This window comes from Peromyscus eremicus, chromosome 12, assembly GCF_949786415.1.
Source record: "Peromyscus eremicus chromosome 12, PerEre_H2_v1, whole genome shotgun sequence".
Lineage (NCBI taxonomy): Eukaryota > Metazoa > Chordata > Mammalia > Rodentia > Cricetidae > Peromyscus > Peromyscus eremicus.
In genome coordinates, this window is record NC_081428.1 from 12,455,827 (window position 1) to 12,475,462 (window position 19,636).

A 19,636-nucleotide genomic window follows, 5' to 3' on the forward strand; every position below is an offset into this window, starting at 1 on the left:
TGTTCTGCAGAGTGAGTTCCAGTATAGCCAGGGTCACATAGAGAAACCCTGTAGCAATACATACATACATACATACATACATACATACATACATACATACATACGTAAGTAAATACATAAATACATAAATAAATAAAATAAAATTTAGAGAAGAGGAAGCCAGAAACCAGAAATCACGTGGAAGGTCTTTACTTCCTGAGTAAGTGTGGCTGTTGGTGCATACATAGCCTGGGAACATTATATTGCAACTTCTTTAGGGTTTCAACACAAAATCACATCAGCCATTTTCTAGAGAGCTTCCAATCCTTCATAATGAAATGGGCTTTGCAGACTGCAGCTTCTTGAACTGAGAAGCTATTGGGTTTTCTGTCTCTCTATCATTCAGATCACCATTGCTGGACTATACAGCCTCATATCTTGATGCTAAACTAATAAATTCCCTTTGCAATATATGTATGTATATTATATGTATAAGGTAGACAGAGAAATAGGTGATTGATAGATAAATGATAGATAGATAGATAGATAGATAGAGATGATAGATAAATAGATTGATAGATAAGAGAGAAAGTGACAGACAGACAATAGGCAGACAGAAAAAGATATATAGAAAGATAAATTCTTTTCCTCTAGAGAATCCTTATTAGCACAAACTTAGATTGAAATATTCTCAATTCACACAGTTCATAGCTAATAAATAACTTTAACACAATTCTTGGTTTTTCATGCTTAAAGATAATTATGTTCCATAAAAAATTGACATTTATATACTTGTTTATTTGAGTTTTAAAATAATATTTTTTTCAATCCTGTACCTACTCTAAAATAAGAATTAAAACATTTCCATGAAAAGGGTAGTAAACATTAAAAAGCACAGTAAACTGGTTGAGAAAGTGAGACCATATAACTGCTTCCTAATTTTTTATCTCTTCTTTGGGGCATGTTACTGCCTCTGAGGTAGATCTCTCTTCTTCTTCATCTGAGTACATAAATTCTTCTTTCATATTGAATTTTTCTTATATCACATACATGGTTGTGAATGACCTGTTTCTACTTCACATGAACCCAATTGCAAGGAGAAAACATGAAAATGAAAAAAGGTAACTATCAGAGAAATAATTTTAAAATGCACTCAGTATTGGATAATATTTGGTCTTCTGTGTCCTATTTAACACCAAACATAAAGTAAATTTTAGTAGACTCACAGCCACATTATCATGAATTTTATAGCATCAGACACAGAAAAAAAATTTTTTTCCAAACTCCTCCCCTGTCAATAGATACATCCCAACGGGAAAACACCTTAGAGTCAAGATGGTCAAACACAGGCCGGGCGGTGGTGGCACACGCCTTTAATCCCAGCACTCGGGAGGCAGAGCTAGGCAGATCTCTGTGAGTTCGAGGCCAGCCTGGGCTACCAAGTGAGTCCCAGGAAAGGCGCAAAGCTACACAGAGAAACCCTATCTCGAAAAACCAAAAAAAAAAAAAAAAAAAAAAAAGATGATCAAACACAATGGAATGAGAGCTGAAAATCCCAGGGTAATATATATTGAAGTCACTACCCATGAATGATCTCATTTTCCACTAAACCTGTGATGTCAAACTGCACTTCCATATGAATGTAATTCCATACGTGTTAATGACACATGTGTGCTATTGGCACAAAATGGCTATTTGGACAGTAAAGTGTGAGTGGCAATCTTTTATGTTACCTCTGGGTAGAAAGTGCATAATGTGTCATGCTCACTGCACTTGGCTTATTAAAAAAATATGGCCACTTGACTTTCTTAGCCAATTATGTATAAATCGAAGTAATGTATGTCACCTGCAGGTGGGCCTTTTCAGAACCTCTCTACAGAGCTCCCCTTTATCTGCATTGCTAATTACAGGAGCATTTGAGGTAATGACTTAGCTTGATTGGATTATAATGTACAAAGTGCCTTTTCCATTCTGCATTTGATATTCAGCTTAAATAAAAAAAAATAGCTATTTTTCTTGTTAAGTCACCAAGATGTGTAGATTGTTCATTAAGATCGCATAGCTAACTCAGCTGTTCTCATAGAGCAGGGAATCTCTCCCCATTCAAACTATCTGTGAACATAGACAAGTCATTTCCAGACAGGCAAGTAGTTAGAACAAATACTTCTATTTCTATTGTCCCAAAGTTACCTAAGAAAGTACTGACAGGAAAATTGATAAAGTATGAAATAGAAAGATGGGGAATTCACAAATGACTGGGCCAACTGTAAGAGCAATGAAAGGAAACTTGAACAGCAGCAGCCCCCTCAAGTTGAAGTGTGAAGAGCACAGCTTGAAAAATGGAAGAAGGGGGTGGGGATGCCAAATACAGTTAGCTGGGAAACAGGAGGGATAGCTCTGTAACAGGATACATGAGTACTTGAAACATTTAAATTATGAAGTAGGCAAGCCACAAAACAAAAGAGAAAAGTAATTAAAGATTACTAGAAAAAGTGTATTTTAAGTTTCACGTTAATGTAGAATTTCAAATGTAAAACAAAACACTGAATGAATTATAAATTAATGACATGTACAGAACATAATACATCTGCCTTTGACCTAGAATATCTTTTGTATACAATATAGGAATTAGGATAATACACCTCTAATGTAATATACAATACTAGGAAATAATCGTGAACAGGACAAAAGAGCATATCCTATAACCAGTACAGTTACAATGTGAATCATGAAATATATTCAAAAGGGTTTTTACTTTCCATGTGTATTTTTTATTTAGAGAAAATTATATTCTTTTTTACAACTAGATGAAAACTAGCAATACCATTATCTCTTCAAATACTCTAAAATATAAAATAAAAGCAGTGTGATCCATTTTCTCCATGGGATTAAAAGTATATTTTTGGTCTAAATATTAGAATGCACATTGTCATAGTGTCTTGATTACTTTTCTATTTTTTTTAACAAAACACCATGACCAAGGCATCTTGTAAAAGAAAGCATTTAATTTAGGAATTCATTATTTCAGAAGGCTAGAGTCCATAACCATCATGGCAGGAAGCATGGCAGCAGGAAGGCAGGCATGATGCTGGAGAAGTAGCTAAGAGCCTACTTCTGATCCAAAAGGAAGAGGTAGAGAATATTAGCTAACTAGGAATGGTATGGGCTTTTGAAATCTCAAACTCAACCCTTTGTGACACACTTCTTCCAATGAGGCCATATCTCCTAATCCTTCCCAAACAGTTCCACCAGCTGGAGACCAAGTACCAAATACATGAGCCTATAAGGTTCATTCTAATTCAAACTACCACATTCACTGTAGTTTATGCTACTCTAACAAACTACCTGAGACAATGTAGTTTATAAGGAACAGAAATGTATTTCCTACAGTTCTGAGTGATGAAAAGACCAAAACTCAAAGGGCTGAATTCTGGTTAGGAAAGTGAGAGGCCTGAAATCAAGCAGCATTGAAGAGAGGAGATGGAAAGACCAAAGGCCATCTATTTATTGCAAAACTATTCTGACTATACACTTCCATGACAACCTTAATTCATTCCTCAAGTCAGAGTCCTTGTGTCCTAATTGCTCCTTACAGGTTTTGCCTTTCAACAACTGTTGTATTGAGGAATTAGAAATACCAGTACACAGATTTTTAGGGTACCATTTAAACCATAGCTCTCACAATGTCAATCATTATTGCTGTGATTTCAAGTCCTTGCATACACTGCTAACAATTGTGCTGGGATCAAAGGAAGGCTTTGCCAATTTTGAGCCTGATCCACATGGGGAAGGCTTTGCAATTTCCCATGGTATGAGTTTTTCCTCCTTGACATAGCAAGGTTCAAGTTAATATTCACTGAGGATTTCATTGACTCCTTACATTTTCACTCCAGGCTTTCTCCATTTACCACTTTCCCCAAACTACTGTGAGTTATAGGGTGAATTTCCAGCTTGTGGAACTATTAGAAGTAAGGGAAACAGCATAAGAGATTGGACATAATGCTTTCAACTGTCTGTCTACTAAGGGCATGCATTCCTGACACAGATTGTAAGACCCCAAACTCTTTGTCTTTTTTTGATCCCCGACTACCGTGAAATAAGAGACCTGTCTCTACCACATTCTCCCCACCATGATATGATTGCCTTTCGATACACCGAAAAGCAACTGAGTTAAAGAAAACCTTCTCTCATAATAAGTTGACTACTTAAGACATATCTTGTATGCATGGAAAGTTAACTTTAATGCAGTCATCAGAGGCTTTACCAAAGAAAAAGGACACAGAGAAGATCAAGGGAAAAATCAGCAGGCCCCATGATCCAGAGAACTTGGCCAACACAAACTGAACTCCATGATTTTCAGTGGCTTTTTTTAAAAGAGAAATAAAATACATGAAGTTGCATGAGGGCATGTGGGTAGGGAGAGGATCTGGAAAGAGTTGGGGGAAGAAAACAATATGATAAAAATAAACTGAATAGAATTCTCAAACATTTAAAAAGAAAGAAAGATATTAGTAAAATCTTACATGTAAATTTATATATTTTTAGATCCATATATTGCAAAAGCAATCATTTGAAAATTTCTTTAATATAGTGAGTGACCATGCAGTGAGTCACTAGACTAGTTGATCCTATATAATACTATCCCTGGAGAGTTTTCTCTCCGGGTCCTGCCAAGCCCCAGCAGTCTGACAGCCCACTTACAAAATAAACATACTGACGCTTATATTATTTTAAACTGCTTGGCCATTAGCTTAGGCCTATCATTGTCTAGCTCTTACTCTTATATTCAGCCCATTTCTATTAATCTATACTTTGCCACGTGGCTCGTGGCTTACTGGTTGGTACCTTACATCTTCCTTGTCCTGGCAGCGGCTCCAGTCAATCTCTCCCTCTGCCTTCCTGTTCCCTCAATTTTCCTCTCTGTTAGTCCCGCCTATACTTCCTGTCTGGCTACTGGCCAATCAGTGTTTTATTTATACAGAGCGATATCCACAGCATAATACTTTTGTTTGGAACATTCTATAGCATTTTATCTCAACTGTCCTAATGCTGTGACCCAATTATACAGTTACTTATACTATGGTGACCCCCACCATAAAATTATTTTTGATGTTACTTTGTAACTGTAATTTTGCTACTGTTGCGAACCATAATGAAAATATATGTAAATATATGTGTTTTCCTATGGTCTTAGGTGACCTTCTTGAAAGAGTTGTTTAACCCAAAGGGATTGCAACTCATAGATGGAGAATCACTGTTCTAAAGGAATCAGGGGTTATGGTAGGCTTCTATATTCGGTAGTGCAAACAAGCAATAAACTAAACAGATAAAATTGTTCTAAAAAAGCAGATCATTGAGTGATCTCTACATAGAAATTATGTGGTTAATATAATTATAACTATGTGGCTTCTATTATCATGATTAATATTTGGCATATATTATATGAGCACAATTATACTATTAATTAACTCTATTATTTGTGGATGATTACGTGCATATTTCCTTGTCACCCAGAATCCACTAATCAGTACTTTGTCTTTGTGCATACCAATGCTTCACATGGATTAACTGTTTTTCCAACTATCTGGGAGACTGGGCTTAAGTAGTACTTGGGCCCAGGACTTTGGAGCCTGATTGAGCAACACAGAAAAATCCATATTGATGGAGAAGGTGATGCTTTTAACAGTATTCTTACCTAAAGTACACTCCCATCTGGCCCGGTCTGGAGCTCCCATCCAGACCAGAGACCCCCCAGCGGACCCTACAATCTACACACCCTGCCCCCACACCCATCCTTACCTAAAGTACAAAACAATGATTTAACCAAGCAGAAATCTAACTCATTCATTAACCAACTGTCCTAACTAAATAACTAAATAAATACATAAATGTCCTCCAAGTTAGCTCTAAACACATGTGCTGTTCCCATGCAATAAAATGTTTCTTGCTGAAATTTCTCCCTAACATGGCATGAATGTAAGAAGCAGGAGGCTACAGTTGAGAGAGAGCAGTAGGCAAAGGACTAGTTATGTGGTTTTACCTGAAAACCAGCCTTACATCAACCTCACGGCAGTATTAGAGGAAGGCAATGTCATGGGTTTTTTTTTTTTTTCTGTCCAACATAAATCATAAGTGACTAAGCATTGTGTTATGATTTACCCCGCAAAACTAAGTTTATCTTGGAGTGGAGACAAAACAGGAATGAATTACAACTGAAAGACATTTTCTGATATATTCCAAACATATGCAAACAAAAAAGAGCCAGGCTGAAAATCTATATGGCCCCTTCCTCAACATTAGGGAGTGACCTCATTGAAACTGTTAGCTACTACATGGAAAATAACCAAACAGATTAGCCTCCTGTAACAAAAGAAATAACATTACAAAGTCATATCACAAGCAACAAGATCCCATAGGAAGCAAATTCCGTAAACGGAACTTTCAAAATCCCTTTGTTCTGGGTTTATCACCATGAAGAGCTAAAGTTCACGGAGCTTTGGAAAGAGAGAAAGCTGTGGCCCACACTCCACGAAGTTCAGATCCCTTAATCCTTCTAAATTGCTCCTCCTTGTTTAGAGAGATCTGCTTACAGCCATCTCTGTGCAAGTGTAAACACAAATGCTCTCAGAGGGTTCTTTGTGCTTTAGATCTGCCAGATATCTCATGTCTCATTTTACAGGCTAGCCCTCAACACCACCATAAGCTTCTTTTAAAAACCAAACCATAATGTGTGGTGCATGTACAAATCGTTGCATGTCTGGCTTTCCCTATAAGGACTTTGGGTTTTGTTCCCATCACAATGCTTGTTTATAAATCACTGAATTTATAGCCACCCTCTTAACCATCTTCAGTCATCACATTTTATTTCTCATTTCTGAGGGAAAATACAGATCTCTCCACAGTAAAGCAGATATGTTCTCCCATTAAACTTGAGGTGGAATTTTGCTTTCTGTGTTTTTTTCTCCTGAAGTAGCTCACATATAAGACTAAATTGTGCCAAAAGAATTGAGATGAGTGACTTTGACACTAGAGCTTTAACATTTCTGGTGAATTCCATTAGCTATAAGTCAGGAAAACAAAATTTTAAGCCAAAAGCTTTATTAATTTAGTGTTGACTAACTGCCTATCTCTCCATTTTGTTTTGCTTTCATAGAAACACAGACTCCTACAGCTAGGAGAAACCCTGGGATTTTACCAAATACAACTTCTGATTTTAAAGAGAGAGTCCTATATCTCAAACCTCTAATTGAACCTCCCTGGGAGTAGAGCTGGAATGTCTTATCTTCAAATTTTACAGCATTCCTACTGCCTGTCCACTATGCACTGACTCATTTTCCTCAGCCATGGTCTAATGACAGGTTTCTTGTCCCAGGCACATTGCAGGGATCACAGGAAATGTTTGACCTGGAAGTATATTGGAACATTAGTAAATATAACCTAAGTGCAAGATGCTGTGTCTCTTAAACTTAACAAAGGCTGTAAAATGCAGTATAAAGGCTCCTTTTAAAGCTACTTTCAGAATTTATAATAGCAGTATCAAGAAAGACATTACAGGTTGGTAAGACGGCACAATTGGTAAAAAGGTAATAGGGCAAGCCTCAAAACCTGAGCCCAATCCCAGGAACTCACATGGCAGAAAGAGACTCAGTCAACTCCTGCAAGTTGTTCCCTGACCTGTGCATCCCATAATCCCATACTTGGGTACATGCATGCACACATACATACACACATAGAATAAATAAAATAATAACTGCTGTGGGATGGTCTGTATGTTAAATTGCTCTGATTGGTTAATAAATAAAACACTGATTGGCCAGTGGCCAGGCAGGAAGTATAGGCGGGACTAACAGAGAGGAGAACAGAGAAAACAGGAAGGTGGAGGGAGTCACTGCCAGCCGCCGCCATGACAAGCAGCATGTGAAGACACTGGTAAGCCACGAGCCATGTGGGAAGGTATAGATTTATGGAAATGGATTAATTTAAGCTATATGAACAGTTAGCAAGAAGCCTGCCACGGCCATACAGTTTGTAAGCAGTATAAGTCTCTGTGTGTTTACTTGGTTGGGTCTGTGTGGCTGTGGGACTGGCGGGTGACAGAGATTTGTCCTGACTGTGGGCCAGGCAGGAAAACTCTAGCTACAAATAATATTTTAAAGGGAGTTATATTTCATACCCACCATTGTTAAGACTCTGTTCTCTCTCTCTCATGAGAGAGAGAGAGAGAGAGTCTTATAGCTGACTATTTGAATGTACAGTTTTCAGGGTAAAATAATAAAGATTAAATAACTTTCTTAGCATAAGATTAAGGTGGTGCCGGGCGGTGGTGGCACACGCCTTTAATCCCAGCACTCGGGAGGCAGAGCCAGGCAGATCTCTGTGAGTTCGAGGCCAGCCTGGGCTACCAAGTGAGTCCCAGGAAAGGCACAAAGCTACACAGAGAAACCCTGTCTCAAAAAACCAAAAAAAAAAAAAAAGATTGAGGTGGATGGTGGCCTTAAAAAACATGAAAAAAAGAAAAAGAGAGATTAGTTCAGAGGCACATGTACATAAAGGTTGTACGAACCTACAGCACAGAGACAGACATTTGTAAACTGAGAATAGACACCTTGCCAGGAACACAAATGTTAGAATATTGATCGTAGAGTTCCAGTCTGTAGAACTAAAAAACAGTAAAACTCTCCTGTTGATAGGCCCCAATTGGACCAATAGCCCTCTTCAGAGTAAAGTGTACAGAAAGCTATTAATTTAAGAAATGTGGATAAATATGCAGTTCCTATTAATAGAAGTCAGGTTACATTTTAAAAAGCCAGCCATGTGTGTTTGGGTAGCAACTTTCCACATTGGTCCCTGACACATCTGGCTTTTAAAGAATGTGAACAAGACAAGCAGCTACAAACACAAAAAAAAAAACAACAACAATCTAATCAGGTCCTTAACATCCTGATTACATCCAACAAAAACATGTGGCAAGCCGTATTCCAGAGCAATAAAAAAAAATGTTGTGCTGTTGTTTCTATTTCTAAATATATAACAGGTCTAGAAAATAAAACAAACAAACTATCTCATCCTTCCATCAGGAAAACCAAAAATATCTTTAAAGAGAAGAAACTTCGAGACTTGTTTCCTCCCTTCTTGAACTCTGGGCTGATCAGTGCTTGGGGCTGGTGACAGGACGCCACCACACTCAGGTTCTTTTCAGCTAGTAGAGCATTGTTCCAGCTGACGCTGCTGGAGTAGTAATTATTTAAAGTTCTTTCCCCTTCCTCTCTAGCTCTTAGTTGCAAGTATTTTCCCCCAAACTGTTTCTCTTTTGTGTTGCCAGAAAAATCCAGGCTCTTTTTCAATGATTAGATTACCAGCCAGTGACTTTCCTTTGTTGAAAGGACAAGCTTTCTAACAAAGGAGGTGCCTTTCAGGGTAAAATGAGATGCAGCCAAGCACTGCCTAGCCTACATGACTGCAGTCTTCACACAGCTAAGCAACCCTGTAAGACACCTTGACAGTACTGTAGCGTGAGCCTCCTTCTTCCTCTTTCTTTGTCCTTTTTCAGCCTCTCTGCCTTTCGTAAGGCAGAGGGCTGAAACTAGGGCCTTCTTGGCCAAGCAGTCTACTGTGGCAGTAGAAGTCAGAGAAGACTGCTCAGACACAAGTCTAAGCCAATAGAAAGTCTTCATTAGGCAGCTGATGGCTACACTGGGTCTTCAAGATCCCAGTGTAGCCCTGAGCCTTCCTCGGGTGAGCTTTCAAGCATAAAAACTATATCCTGGGTTAACATACTTCAGTTAACAAGAACAGTTAGCCAGAAGCAGAACTACAGAAGCCCGAAAGGCAGATTAGTAAGTATATTTAGAGACTTTCCCAGAACTATGGACACTGATGGATTCAGTCTTTGTTTTTGTTTTGGCAGGTGCTGCTGTTTTTATGCTGAGTTTTATGGTTTGAATGGTACTTCCTTCATGGAGTCAGTGTGCTAAGATCTGGGGGCCTAAGGCCCGGGGAGGCGGGGGTTGGTTACACTGTCACAAAGCTATATCCCTAACCCTCATCTTTCTACCAAAATAAAAACACAGAAAAGATTGTCCAATCATTCTCCCAAATAACATTCAGTACTATTAAATAACAAAGTTTTTATTTTAAAAGTAAAAAGAAGGACTGAAGAGATAGCTCAGCAACTAAAAGCACTGGCTGCTCTTCCAGAGGACCTGGGTTTGATTCCCAGCTCCCACATGAGGACTCACAACCATCTCTAACTCCAGTTCCAGTTTATCCAACACCTCTTCTGGTCTCCCCAGGCACCAGACACATACACAGGCTATGCAGGCACACATGCAAGCAAAACATAAAATAAAATAAAAATAAAGGGGATAAAAGTAACGCCATTCAACTACTGAGGGATCTGGATGCAGGGATCCATGGCTAGGCCCCGGGTGGATCTCTGGGAGTCCAATTAGTGAGAATGAGGAGGGTTTATATGAGCGAGAATTGTTGAGACCAAGGTTGGATAAAGCACAGGGACAAATAGCCAAATGAATGGAAACACATGAACTATGAACCAATGGCTGAGGGGTCCCCAACTGGATCCGGCCCTCTGAATGGGTAAGACAGTTGACTGGCTTGATCTGTTTGGGAGACATCCAGGCAGTGAGACCTGGTCCTGTGCTCATTGCATGAGTTGGCTGTTTGAAACCTGGGGCCTATGCAGGATCGCTTGGCTCGGCCTGGGAGGAGGGGACTGGACCTACCTGGACTGAGTCTACCAGGTTGATCTCAGTCCGCGGGGGACACTTTGCCCTAGAGGAGGTGGGAATGGGGGGTGGGCTGGGGGGAATGTGAGGGGGGCTGGAGGGGGGAAAACAAGGGAATCCGTGGCTGATATGTAGAACTGAATTGTATTGCAAAAAATAAAAATAAAAATTAAAAAAAAGTAAAAAGAGATCACTATATATTGAACAAAAGCTCATGAATACATTTCTATTGTGAAGGAATAAAGGTAATTGCCATGTTTGTGTATAACCATTTAAACTGCTTCTTTTATTCCTCACTTTAAATTATGTCTTAAAATTGAAAAATTCTGAATTTCTTCCATGTTTTTTTCCAGTAAAAGTATTACAGGAAATTTCTTTTAGCATTGAGGGTACATTTTGTTTGTAAAAGACTTAACAGAGTGCTAAAGAAAATAAAGGAGGATATGTGATATCCTTGTCAATTCACTTCACCCATCCTAAGAAAACTGTTCATTCAAGGGCTTGTTTCAAGTTTTCCAATCATATCTGTCTCCTCTGTCCCGATATTCACAATCTGTTCTTGTCACTCACCTCATAGCCATTATTTTTGGCTTTCCCTAACAATCATCTCAGATCTGGAGGAACTGCCATTGTCAGATAGAAACCAAGGCTATATTAAGAAAAGGATTCTGGGAAATGATGTCCAAGAAAAGGAAGTGGAGGCAATAAAGTCTTGTCCATGAACAATGCAGTATATCTGAGAAAGCTGAGTAAGGAGCCCCATGCCCCACTGAAGTATGGCCTCTGATCACAAGGTCAATATTATTTTTATCACATCAGTACCATGTTTCAGACTTTATGCAATTCTGGTTTGTATTCTATCTTTATCTTTTATTTGTTTTATTTATCTTTGTTTCGGTGATATTTTAGTTTAAATATCTCTTTTATCTTCCTCCTCTGGAACTGTCTACCCTTCAACGGTGTTTCTTCCTCATACCCAGTCTGTCTCACACAGGCCCATAACCATGCCACAACCTCAGTTCCAAACTTCAATCCATTTCCATTCTCTTCCCCACCAGGGTTTTTCTCTCACTAATTGACAGTCTCTCATTTCCAACAGAACAGTGGCAATCTACACATGTCTTTTCTTTACTTGTTGCATGATGATACTTTTCTTGCTTCCTTGGGATCAAAGTCATGTCCTTCTGTTATTATCTGCTGTACAAAGATTCTACTCTGTAAATCTAAAGATAATGGGATCCTGGTCTTCCTTCAATTTGTACTGACTTTTATCTTTTAAGCATTAATTTTCTTTTTAAAATAAATTCACAGAAGCACTAAATCATGTCATATAAAGGAAGATATAAATAACAAGTCAATAGTTGTAGAATTCAAATTAAACTTCATAAAGTCTGACACACACTGGAATGTTATAAACAATATTAGACTCAGAGTCACAGAACATTGGTGCCTTAAGGAATGCTGCCTTATATAGTTGCTTTTTAATTTAAGATCTGTTATTCAACTTTCCTGATGATGTTTCATTTTCTATAGACTTCTTGATACCTCTACTTATGCTGTGTCTTCTGTGAATCTTCTAGAAAGAGCCTAGAATTGTATTTTCTAGGATTCCCTCCTCAACGTGGTTCATGTTTTCTATCTCCAAACATGTATTCATGATACAATGTATGAATGTTAGAATGAGATTGAAGTGGTGGCAGAAGGGAACTCAGGGGAAAACTCTGTTGTTTCATTTTAGTTCTGTGTCAGCATAGTATCATAAGACTGATCATGAGATCAGCTTATAAGATTTCATGTCTGAATCAAAACATTATGAGCAATCCTGACACAAGCTAACTGACATATATTCACTGTTGGAGAGGTGTTACACCAGCCAGATGGAAGATGGATGGATGATGCAACTAAATGACACATAGACTCTTTTAAAGATAACCTGAGAAACTATAGATTAATCTTCTCTCTCAGAAGACCCACTGGTATATTACTTTAATAAATTTCATATAATCCTAGCAAACATTTCTTGCTAAATCCTTTTTTTGCATCTTGTTGAAATCTTCTTAGCAAGAACCATGGAATTCTTGTAATATGAAGACAATGGTTGGTGAGCACTAAATGGTTGGTAAGTCTAAGGCCAATATACAAAGGGGATACCAATTTAAAGTATGACTGTCTCATGTAGCACTAGTTAGTAGTGCTCACCAAATGTATGAAGTGCAAAAACCAGCTGGTACTGTATGGCTTATACCTACTACTAGGCAGCATGAAAGAGATCATTTGCCTACCTCTTGAAGTTAGGATGGATTGTATAACTAGTTGGGGTTATGAGAAATGAATCATAGGAAAATATACAGTAAGCACTGTGGTGATAGTGTGTTCCCCAAAATATTGTGTACCCTAATAAACTTATTTGGGGTCAGAGAACAGAATAGCCACTAGATAGACATAGAGGCCAGAAAATGGTGGCACACATGTCTTTAATCCTATCACTTGGGAGGCAGAGATCCATCTGGATTTCTGTGAGTTCAAGGCCACAGTGGAAACAGCCAGAGGTGGTAACAAGAGCCTTTAACCCCAGGAAGTGATGGCAGGAAGCAGAAAGGTGTATAAGGCGTGAGGACCAGGAACTAGAGCTGGTTAAGCTTTTAGGCTTTTGAACAACAGTTCAGCTGAGAGGCATCCAGTCTGAGGAAACAGGATCACCTGAGGAATTGGCGAGGTGAGGAAGCTGTGGCTTATTCTGCTTCTCTGATCTTCTTGCTGGACACCAGGCTAGCTCTGTGTTCAGGGGAAAGATGGAGAATGCCAGAGCATGACATCTAAGTCCTCCTAGGGCTTCCATGGTGAAAGTACCTACATATACATACACACATGCACATGCACATGCACACACACACATGCACATAAACACGTACATGCACATGTACACATATGCATTCACATACATACATATAGCAGAAAGTATAGGGAGGGACGGTTGGGAAGAGAGACAGAGACAGACAGAGAGAGAAAGAAGAGAAGAAAAGAGAAAGAAAATGGCTAAAATAAAGTTAGTTATTGAGGCTGGCAGCCCAACAGTAGTTGGGCAATATCCTGACTTCTGGAATGTAGTTTATATTCATAAAACCATTCATAGTCACACTAAAACACCATATGCCTGCGAATCACTCAAATGACATGTGAACAAAACTTTTTCATAGAATTGTGGTATAAAAAAAATGTTGAGTAAAATGAAAAATGGCAAATTAGTGAACAGTGTGTGATCTTCATCAGCTAGAAATATTATTTTTAAGACACTTGCATCTTCTGTACCATGACTGAAAAACAACATAGTGGAGAGACATCTCATTGTAGAGCTTATATTTGCCACACTCTATTGGAAATCACATATAAAATAAAAATTGAATGGTAATTACTTACAAAAAAGAAATACATTGTAGCAGTATATTCCTGCTTCACATTTTAGATGAGGATGTATGACTATCTGGCTGTGGTGCTAATACATTCCATTGCTCATGTCAAAATTCTCACCTTCTCAAATTGCATGAGCACAGACGTTTTGGACCTTTACACCCATGTCATTCTGGGAAACAGTCTTACCATTCCTCAGTAATATTTTTCAAGTGAACTTGGTGCAGAAAGGATCACTGGCCCAGGATGTATTTGTCAGTAGGGGAACTGTTAGCAGTCTTCTTAATGACTGTAAGTCATAATGATATGCAGCCATTGTAAATGCCATTTGTAACATTTGTCCCTAACATGTGAGGCACAGTATAAAGGAAGGAAAGAATAAAAGTCCTGTATTATTCAATTATTTCATTTATAATTAAATCTGTGAGTAAGCACAGCATCTTGTAGGTCCAAATGTAAATAATGCCCCAATTATATAATAACATCTTGTTATAATTCTGCAATGTTCTGTAGATCTAGGAAACAGAAGATTTGTGAATGGAGATAAATCTATCTAGTCTCTATTTATTCAAAATTTCAATAACTTTTAATTTCTTAAATTCCTGTTTGAGGGCCTGGTGGTGGTGACACACGCCTTTAATCCCAGCACGTGGCTGGCAGAGGCAGGTGGATCTCTGTGAGTTCGAGGCCAGCCTGGCTACAGAGTGAGTTCCAGGAAAGTTTGCAAAGCTACACAGAGAAACCCTGTCTCAACAAAACAAAACAAAACAAAACAAAACATCTGAACACTTCTAGAATTTGGAAACCTACTTTTTAATGGAAAAAAAGTAAAATTTATATCTACGTATTAAGTTATCATAAAACTCTAAGACTCTTATTCTAGTCTGAAATATATTATAGTGATATATAGACACAAATATATCTATTCTTCCTTATGTGGACTTGTAAACATTTAATTTTAGGAGACGTCACATGCATTTTTAGATTCCTCATAAGTTGTGGTCCTTTAAAGAAAATCATATTGGAAAGCAAGCATGTAGTACACTAAGAAATATATAACATATTGTTTTTAATGAACATATCTTTCATGTTTTATAAATAAACATTTAATCTGTTTTCATCCTAGACTTGTTTTATCCTTATTTACATTATCTATAGGAAATATAATTATCAACTCAGTTACTAAAGGCAGATGTTTGGCATTCTTTCTTCTAACTCATCACCAGATTAAATTGACTCCACTTTATATCTTTATGTACCATTCTTCACAAAGAATTAATAATCTTTCCAAGTGACCAAAGAAGTGTTGCTTTTTAACAGGAATCCCAGAAATCTCCAGCAGACCCCATCTGCTAATAGTCAAACCACTGTGCAATTCTTCTCCCCTGAGAGTTGCATGGATATATTGATTTCTCAGAAACAGAACAGGACAAAAGTAACAGTATGTTATTTCTGAGCTTACGGTGAAAAAGCCCATGCTGTGTTTGATCTCCTCTGGCTGTCCTGCATCATGGTCTTCGATGAAGCAAGTTGCCACCATGAATTGCCTTATGGACAGGTTGACGTGGCAAGTAACTAAAGATGGCCCTGAGTTAATACTCAGTGAAGAACTGAAGCTTTCCATTCAACAGTCCACAAGGAACTTAATTCTGCCAACAACTACAAAGTCAATTTAGAAATGGATGTCACTGGGTGGTAGTGGTGCATGCCTTTAATCCCAGCACTTGGGAGGCAGAGGCAGGCGGATCTCTGTGATTTCGAGGCCAGCCTGGTCTACAAAGTGAGTTCCAAGAAAGGCACAAAGCTACACAGAGAAACCCTGTCTCGAAAAACCAAAAAAAAAAAAAAAGAAAAGAAAAGAAATGGATTATCAAATCAGCCCATAAGATGCCTGTGTCCTTAGCTCTTATTTCTATATCTGCCTCAGGAAATACTCTGAGCCATAGGTCCTTGGGAAAGTAGAGCTAGATTTTTACTACAGAGATTCTAAGATGATAAATATGGTTCAGATAAGACTCTAAGTTTGGAATCACTTGTTACAAAGTAGAAAATTAATGTATTTTCTTTTATTTCAAGCCCTTCATTCTCATATAAAAATCTCTAGCTAACCACGTAGTCAATACCTACTCATAAGTTTTCCTTTTCTTCTCTTTGTCCACAGCACTGTGGCCAGACTAAGTTTCTCCTCTTAGGTTTTGTAGTAAATGAAGCTCTTGTATGAATGAGATTTTTTTCACACTAATGTCTCTGTTAGTGGACTTCGTCTTCTTTCTTTCCATTGCTGAACTTTTTAGCATGTTTGATCTTCCTGAATCCTCTATGTAATGAAAGCTCTCCCTCCACCAGTAGCTGTCAGATGCTTTTAACCATTTGTTACATTCGGAGAACTTTTCCAACTTGACATAAACTTAAGTGTTGGATATTTTCATTCATTTAATCTGCATCTCTCCCTAAGGCCTGACTAAGCCAAGATCATTCTATACCCAGAGTCCCCCAGAGCATGCATGCCCCCTGTGCCGTGTTGCCAACACCATTGGACTGTACGAGCATGCAACATGTTTTAAGTGAATATGCTTGCTATGAAACTTTCTTTGCAGCTGTAGATGATGCAATATAATTATTTTAAAGTTCAAACAATATTTAGAAAATGGAACAATCAGAGTCACAACAAAGAATGAAGCCAAAAATTGATGACCTGTGATTCTCATGATTCTCATGGACAGAAATGTAGTTCTAGTCTTTGCTTTTAGTGTGGCTCCCCACCCCATACTCCTGCCTGAGAGATTGTACTATGAAGAAACAGTGTAGAAAGTTTAATTGTTTTGTGATAGAAAATGGACATTGCAATCAAAATTCAAATATTGTATTGAATTGTCACCTATTATAAAAATTACATCATCTTAAAAAATACCTGAAGCTATTTAAAGTACATTATTACAAACTTCTCAAAATCATACATACTCATATACTAAGGAGAAAGTCATGTGAGATGAATGAATACTGACACAACAGATCTGTAAGAGCACTGAAAAGCCCTCAGAAAATAAATGTCATCCTAGAGATATTCAAGCCTAAAATCTTGCTTGTTGTGTTTGATTGTAACACTTTGCAGAGTTTCTTAAAAACAAAGCAATATTTCTGTCTCCATTTTAATAAAGATGAGTAGCAGTTAAAACAAAACTCTGCTATTTACTGTTTTTAGTCAAAACAGGTAACCTAGAGCCCAGTGACACTTTCAATGTGACTTATTAGTTTGATTCAGAACTGAAAATTTAACTGATTCTCATTATGTCAACTTTATTTGCCCAATTAAAGGCATGTCAAACTGCACAAAAAATACAGTAAGCCCTTTCTTTTATTTGAAAATTTCCAAGCTTTCCTTTCTCCATCTTTCTGATGCTTGCCCCAAGGCCATTTCATGTTTAAAGGAATTGAATTGATTTCTGTGCCCATTGGTGCTGCCATTTGCCATCTGTTGTTTGAAGTATTTATATATTTAGAAACATGGGAAGATGAGAACTTTTGAATGGAGAGGATACAGAGACTAAAATATTCATTATATGAACAGTTGTTGATTCACAATATTTGGAAAGCTAGATTAAGATGTGACCTATTAAGACCACTGGATAAAAGGAATAATAGTGATGCAAAGGAAAGAAGCAACGTTGTAAGAATTTGTTGAGAATATTAGCATATGCTAGACACTTTGAAAGTAGAAAACTAAAAATAAACAATTTTGCTTAATAATCTTCAACAACTGTTAGCTTTTAAGAGAGTTTCTTACTGACAAATAAAATGTATTAAACAAGTTTGTGATCCTCTTTAGCCTTCTGATCCATTTATTGATATCTTGAGAGAAAGGGAAAGTTTTTAACTGGATAACACATTCATATATATGAAGGAAAGGCAATGAGATTAATGTGGTAAAAATGACTAAGTTGTGATTGTGAACTATTCAAATTATAAAGAAAAAGTTAAATAAACATCTCAGAATGGTATGTATGTAGCTAGAGTTTTCCTGCCTGGCCCACAGTCAGGACAAATCTCTCTCACCCACCAGTCCCACAGCCGCTCAGACCCAACCAAGTAAACACAGAGACTTATATTGTTTACAAACTGTATGGCCATGGCAGGCTTCTTGTTAACTCTTCTTATATCTTAAATTAACCCATTTCTATTAATCTATAAGTTGCCACGTGGCTTGTGGCTTACAAGTATCTTACATGTTGGTACTCATGGTGGTGGCTGGCAGCATCTCTCTGACTCAGCCTTCCTGTTCCCAAAATTCTCTTCTCTGCCTGTCCCGCCTATACTTCCTGCCTGGCTACTGGCCAATCAGCATTTTATTTATACAGAGTGATATCCACAGCATATGTAAGTATGTTTCTAGGGTTATAAAACTGCCAAGAGATCACACACACACACACACACACACACACACACACACACACACACACACACACTCATAAGAGAGAGAAAGAGAGGCCAGTGAAAAATATTACTCATGTTATTTATGTGCCTGGATCTCTTGGCATTCCTTCTCCCCTCTATTCCTCTTACTAATTCATACATTTCCCTTATTTTTCTATACTTCTTATGGTTGGTCTGTGGCTAATGTGTACCTCCTATGGTGGAGCTTGGCCAATATCAAACATTGTTCCCACGATATTTACTACATCGATGAAATTAGACTACAACCATGCTGTGCTTCCAAGATTTCTCTTCCCACAGTGTTAAGAATTCCCACAAAGAATTCATTTGCCTAATATGTCAACATCTGGAAAATCTGTGGAAGTCATAACTTATGATCCCACAGTTACAGCCCTGATATCAATGAGTGCATGAGGGAAGGAAGAGGGAGAAGTTCAGGGCATAGGAAACACTACCCAGAAGGAGGATGTATCCAGCCCATCCTGCACCTTCTAAAAGAATCAAACACATGAACTATAGTTTTGTAAGGTGAGATCTTCAGAAGAGGGAAGTCATAAATTAGTTGTTAGAATCTATAGCCAATGAGGATCTGAAAGAATGTAAAGTTTATATACCTGTTACTCTGGATTCAAATAAAGGTGCCAGGGACTAAAGAAACAACACTCTGATGACTTCCAACAATCTGAGACTTTAATACTGACAATAAAAAACTTGGCTTAGTTTAGATTTCTTTTACTATATTTGTGAACTGGAAATTTTGTGTGTTTATTTTCATACACATATGTGCATATATGTACACTAATATTTTACTAGCTTTGATTTTTAAAATATTAAGTGTTATTTTGATAGTAGGATTAAGAAAATATTATAGTTTTAATGAGCCTATCTTAATGTCACAATTTATATATTATTCTGTAACTCAATAAAGTAGTATATAACTATATAAAACTGTATATAAGTTGTAATATGACTTGACAGTTGACACAAATTTATGTTAGATGATTATTTAGACATGTATTTATGAAATTTAGAATATATTATGTATTATATATATAATTATACATAGTATATAT